At 42.4% G+C, this 6098-nt stretch overlaps 2 long non-coding RNA genes across 2 annotated transcripts; one reads left to right on the top strand and one right to left on the bottom strand.

The window, feature by feature from the left end:
- Nucleotides 1-1976: 1976 nt before the first annotated feature.
- LOC115572773 (uncharacterized) lies at nt 1977-4527 on the top strand. The gene is made up of 3 exons (XR_003982153.1): nt 1977-2559; nt 3476-3626; nt 3808-4527. It is a non-coding gene; the product is annotated as an uncharacterized LOC115572773 (long non-coding RNA).
- On the bottom strand, nt 3725-6067 carry LOC115572774 (uncharacterized). The gene is made up of 3 exons (XR_003982154.1): nt 5652-6067; nt 4823-4958; nt 3725-4129 (listed from the first exon to the last, which is right to left on the bottom strand). It is a non-coding gene; the product is annotated as an uncharacterized LOC115572774 (long non-coding RNA).
- Between the last annotated feature and the right edge of the window lie 31 nt (nt 6068-6098).

Here is a 6098-nt window from a genome sequence, read left to right as displayed (position 1 = left end):
TAATATGTTTATGTATTTCTTGCCAGTAGGGGGTAAGAAGCCGGCAGCTCCAGAATATGTGGAAGTGGTTGGCACTGTTTTCCCCGCAGAGCCTCCAACAACTGCTGCCATCTCCACAATGTGCTTTTTGCTGCGGGGTAATAAAGAATTGTACAGTATTTTCCAGCAGAATTCACGCCAATAAAGATAGATTTACAATAAAGAACACCTTTGTACATTTTGGAGATGATATTGCTGCATGTTGTGGATTTAGATGCTGACAGAAGTAGTTTTAGGATACCTAATTCTTCTGTTTTCAAAGCTGTGTTCAAGCTCCGAAAAAAATAGTGTCGAACCTGAAGGTACCTAAAGAATCCACCACATTTGTTTGATGCATTTAGTTACTTTACAGATTCAGACTAATTGTGATGTGTTACCAGAAAGCCGTGTGTTGTGTGGACGTGCTGCATCGGAACCCAATCTGTTTATTTGATCTGCGATGTGACAGAAACAACTCACAGTTACCACAAACCTCAATCTGATACTCAGTCTTTCTATAGATATTTATCTGTCGGCTCTAGATTTCTGTTGGCTTTAGTAGCACTACACCAGTTGAATCATTCTCCTCCAGAGAGTTTTTATCATGAGTCACATTTCCAAGAACTATCTCTCCTTGATGGTTGACATGTGTTATTGGCTTGTTTCCACTCAGCATAGATGATATAAAGTCCTGAGAATATGAGCACACGTGTTGTCGTGGTGATGATGCTCTGATCATCGAGCTACCAGAAAAATAAGTTCAATAAAGTCTGTTCAGGAATAATAAAAGAAACTGAACTAAGACTGCAGTACCTCTATATTTACTGTCTGTTCACTTAGAACACCATCCATCCATCCATCCATCCATCCATCCAATCATCCATCCATCCATCCATCCATCCATCCAATCATCCATCCATCCATCATCCATCCATCCATCCATCCATCCATCCATCCATCCATCCAATCATCCATCCATCCATCATCCATCCATCCATCCATCCATCCATCCATCCATCCATCCAATCATCCATCCATCCATCCATCCATCCATCCATCATCCAATCATCCATCCATCCATCCATCCATCATCCATCCATCATCATCCATCCATCCATCCATCATCCATCCATCCATCATCCATCCATCCATCCATCCATCCAATCATCCATCCAATCATCCATCCAGCCATCCATCCATCCAATCATCCATCCATCCATCATCCATCCATCTATCCATCCATCCATCCATCCATCCAATCATCCATCCATCCATCCATCCATCCATCCATCCATCCATCCAATCATCCATCCATCCATCCAATCATCCATCCATCCATCCATCCATCCATCCATCCATCCAATCATCCATCCATCCATCCATCCATCCAATCATCCATCCATCCAATCATCCATCCATCCATCCAATCATCCATCCATCCATCCATCCATCCATCCATCCATCCATCCATCAATCCATCTTCTTCCGCTTATCCGGGGCCGGGTCACGGGGGCAGCTGCCTGAGCAGGGACACCCAGACTTCCTCTAACTCCTCCGGGAGGATCCAAAGGCGTTCCCAGGCCAGCCGAGTGACATAGTCCTGGGTCTTCCTCGGGGTCTCCTCCCGGCGGGGCATGCCAGGAACACCTCTCGAGGAATGCGTCCAGGGAGCCACCTCAGCTGGCTCCTCTCGATGTGGAGGAGCAGCGGCTGTACTCCGAGCTCCTCCCGGGTGACAGAGCTCCTCACCCTATCTCTAAGGGAGCGCCCCGCCACCCTGCGGAGGAAACTCATTTCGGCTGCTTGTATCTGGGATCTTAATCTTTCGATCATGACCCAAAGCTCATGACCATAGGTGAGGGGAGGAACGTAGATTGAGCGGTAAATCGAGAGCTTCGCCTTTCTGCCACTTAGAACGCAAAGCTCGAATATAATGAAGTAATGAAGATTAATTAAAGGAGACATATTATGCAAAACTCACTTTTTCGTTGCTTTAGTGTGTGTATTTGCATATCTGGAGTGCCTCCCCACCCCTTAAGAATGATTTTTGACCACTAAGTCAATGTTTTGTAAACGGACGCAGTCAGGAAATGTGTCTCTAAAGGAGCCAGTTGGATTTCACCCGCGCTGTTACGTAACAGAGCGGGTGATTTGAATACTCCCACCCTCATGCTGGATATCTCCTCCCACATTACGCCGGCTACCTGAACCCCCAACTGTACGATGATCCGCCATTTTCTCGCCTCACTCGTACGCGACAGCCTGACCGCTACCATGTACAACCCGAAAGCCAAGCACTCCTGCTATGTCATGAGATGCATGGATACTCATGTTTCCCGTCATCGCTTCCCTACCAAAGAGGATATCAGAGCGAAGTGGCTAAATTTTATTTTTCAGGGAAACGTCCCAGCTTCAGTGAGCAAAAGTGTTTTTGTCTGTGCCAGTCACTTCACGCCGGACTGTTTCAGCAACCAGGGTCAGTATAAAGCTGGACTGGCAACGAGATTGTTCCTAGAAGATGGATCCATACCCACTGTCCGTGTAAGTATTTAAAAAAAACAGTTTCGTTTGTGTTACTTTGGCCGTTTAGCACATGAGCTAACGCTAACCGTCGATGTAGATATGAGGCTGAACTAACGTTAAGTTGCAACGTTTGGCTTACTGGTCATATGATTCACTGTAATGTTAATCAGCAGTCTTTTAAAACATGGCACTGAATTGAGAAAATGAATTAGGATATTCATATATGATCGCTTCTAATCGGCCGGTGAACAACTGCTCGGCCGTGAACATGCTAGCTAGCTAGCTGGCTAGCATGTTCAAGGCCGAGCAGCTAGCTAGCTAGCTCACCGTCCGCGAACAACTTCTCCGACGTGAATACGCATGGGAGACCGTCTCCTCCACATGCTCACGGCCGCGCAGACGGTATGAAATGGTCTCAGTTGTTCACGGACGGTGGGCTGCGTTAATTTATTATCATGTTGTGCTAAAGGAGGCTAAAGACTTCCTTTGTGTTAGTATTCATGTAACTACGTGTGTAGTGTTAGCTGCTTGCAGAGACCCGATCTGAGAGTACCAAAACGTTACCTGCAGTAAAGCAATCACTACTTTGTTCTGAAGCCGGAGACAGGGGTTACCTGCTTGCTGTGCTACGATTAACGTTAGTTATATGCAGACACGGACACAGAAAAGTTGCTTCGCAAATGTGTACGTTTTTGCTCACTTACTAAAATCTAATGTGAAATGAGGGATTTGCATGGGTTTGCTCGGATTGTGATTTGCCAGATTCTTCCTCATCAAATTGATTTTTTAATCATCATCAGAGGACATTTGAGTCCTGCATTTTTCTAAATACAGCTATTTATTTGAAAATAAATCACCATTTTCGGAATATTTTTTGCAATGTGTACAATGTACTCGCATTCTTATTTAGCATTGTATTATTTTTCCTCCCAAGACTATACCTGGCAGCCCTGCACTTCAATGAAAATACAGACCGTCCACAGGCAACAACCTCAGCTGGTGAGCCACTGTTCAGGCTTCATTTCCAAAGTGGAAGAAAGGAGGAGAATACACAGCAAAGCCAGTGAAGGAGCAACCAACCTTTCGTAAGTTTTAAACCTTTTTATTGAAATCACACAGAAAAATGAAACGGACATTAAAAAATACTTGTAAAATACATAAAATATAAATTAACCAGTGTCTATGGCTTTTTCTAGTTTTGTTTTTAATAAATATACGATAAAACACGATAAAGTACGCACAATATTTCACTTTTTCTAATTGCAGATTAGGTGGATGACATCTTGGACCTGGTGTTTGAGAAGGTTTTTCAGGACCCTGGTTCATACGCAGATGAGGTTTTGAAGATCTCCATTCCTGAGGCACTCTCTGAGCAGTTAGAAACGCTGGACAAGAAGGAGGTGATGGACCACTATGTGACAAGGTTCAATCAAGGGCCGGTCTGAACCCCACGTAGATGCCTCGAGTGCCGGGGAACTCCATCCGTATACGCAGCACCACACAGCTGGGCAGTGCCACACAAACTCTTCAGCCCAGAAAGCCCCAACACCAGCTCTCAAAGCTCCTATATGCCAAGTATCTGTAACGGCTGAACAGAGTGGATATATTTAGTTATACATTTATATTTAGACATAGTTTTTGATTTACCTTATATTTTTTTGTAAATATTTATATTACCTACTGTTTAACAACAGGCAATAAAAACTACTTGTACATTCAGTAACTTTTTGAATAGTTGTGTGTTGTTTGCTGTACTTGTATTTATAAAATTATATAAGCTGTTTTCTGTACTTTCAGTGTTTGACATGTAGACATAAGAATTATGATCATCAAGAGACAGGTTCGTAGGAGTGGGATGAGTATCCAAAAGTACAAAACATAAATTCCTGCACAATATCTAATTTGTATTTCCACCATTTATGAGCAGCAAGATTGACATAGACCTAGGTGTAGATGTTGCTAATAAACTGTGTTCTTGCAAATTGATTTTTTTGCAGAAATGTATCTTTTCTAGTGTTTGATATGTAACATTTTAACAATTGTCAAACTGCCTTTCAAAAAGAAAAATAAGCAATGTAACAAAGTGGAAAATTGAATTTATTTCATTACTCATATTTTTATTACAATAACAGAATTTATACCGTATATTACCAAATAATAGCCGGGTCTCAATTAAACGCCTGTCCAAAACAAAGGCCTGGTCTGTTAAGTGGTTGGAACAAACAAATAAACGCCCGGCTATTATTTGATATTTTACGGTATGCAAAAAAAAAACACTTACTGTTCTATTCCCCTCAGACGTAAAGGCTCTGTAGATATTTAGTGCATTCTGAAGTGAGAATGCACACTGGTACGAGGCCAGGGTGGTCTGCCATGCAGGAAGGTGAGTTTTGAAGCTGATTTAGTCTTCTTATAACCTGTAAATGTGAAAGGTTAAGTGACGTTTGATGACTGATAATATGACTGAATAGTTACATTTTCATTCAACAAGCAGACATTCTCAGGCGCTGTATGCATTGTTATGCATCTAAACATAAGTACACACCTAAACCAGAGGGGAAAAAGGGAACATATCAGTTTAACGGTTTTTTTATTTGAATATGTTGTTAGCAATAACGACTGGTCAGCATGTGCAACGATGTAACGTTATTAATTGGAATTAGTGCATTATGTTGAAACGCAGTACAAACGGATAAACAGACATAACTATGGGGATACGGAGCTGGCAGACAGTCGCCCCAGCCCGCACTACATCCCCCGTTTCACAACTTGGTTGAAAAATTAGCACACACGTGAAAAGTGTATGGCTGTGAGTTAGATGTCGGACAAAATAATGACGTAACAGTTAACATTATTATGGCGTAGCTGAGAATAAAAGTGCTACATTCCCACTCGTAGCTGCCGAAAAAACATTGCGGACTTGTGAAATTTACTCGTGTAACGGGAATAGCATGCTACTTATGTTTACTCAACACATATCTAGATTTTTATAAGCAGTGAGTTACACATAGAGCGGTCAGCGGTCGACCGTATTTAGTCAGCGACCGTATTTACCGACGTACAAACATACACATTTTTAAGAAAAAAGTAAAATAAAGATCATAACTCACCATTCAGAAACGTCTTGTTGCAGTCTACATTGAGCAACTTATTCGCTAGCTCCTTCTTGTTCAGGGTCTGACTCTGGTTCAAACATGTAAGGTTGGACAGCAAAGTTTCCTCCTGCAGCCATGTTTCTCCCAGGGTTCACGCTCAGTTGTTGTCATGGTAGCATGAGCGTGCCGGCGTCGTCACACCTCCCGGAAGAAGTGGGTGGATTACCTGTGTCTCATTTGCATTTAAAGAGACAGGCACTCAAAACCGACTGTTCTGAACAGGGCTGTTTTGGCAGGGTTATTGAACAGTTATGAACTGCTATTGTGCTTCATCCTTATGGTATTTTGACCAAAGCATGTCACAGACATTTCATTAGGACACCAGGGAACTAGATTAACTTGTAGAAATAGGGTATAATATGACTCCTTTAAAAAGAAAATGCGACAGTCAGGCTTTCCTTA

Source organism: Sparus aurata, chromosome 21, assembly GCF_900880675.1.
Source record: "Sparus aurata chromosome 21, fSpaAur1.1, whole genome shotgun sequence".
Taxonomy (NCBI): domain Eukaryota; kingdom Metazoa; phylum Chordata; class Actinopteri; order Spariformes; family Sparidae; genus Sparus; species Sparus aurata.
The sequence above is the reverse complement of the archived record's forward strand: the minus strand, read 5'-3'. Positions and strand labels throughout refer to the sequence as shown.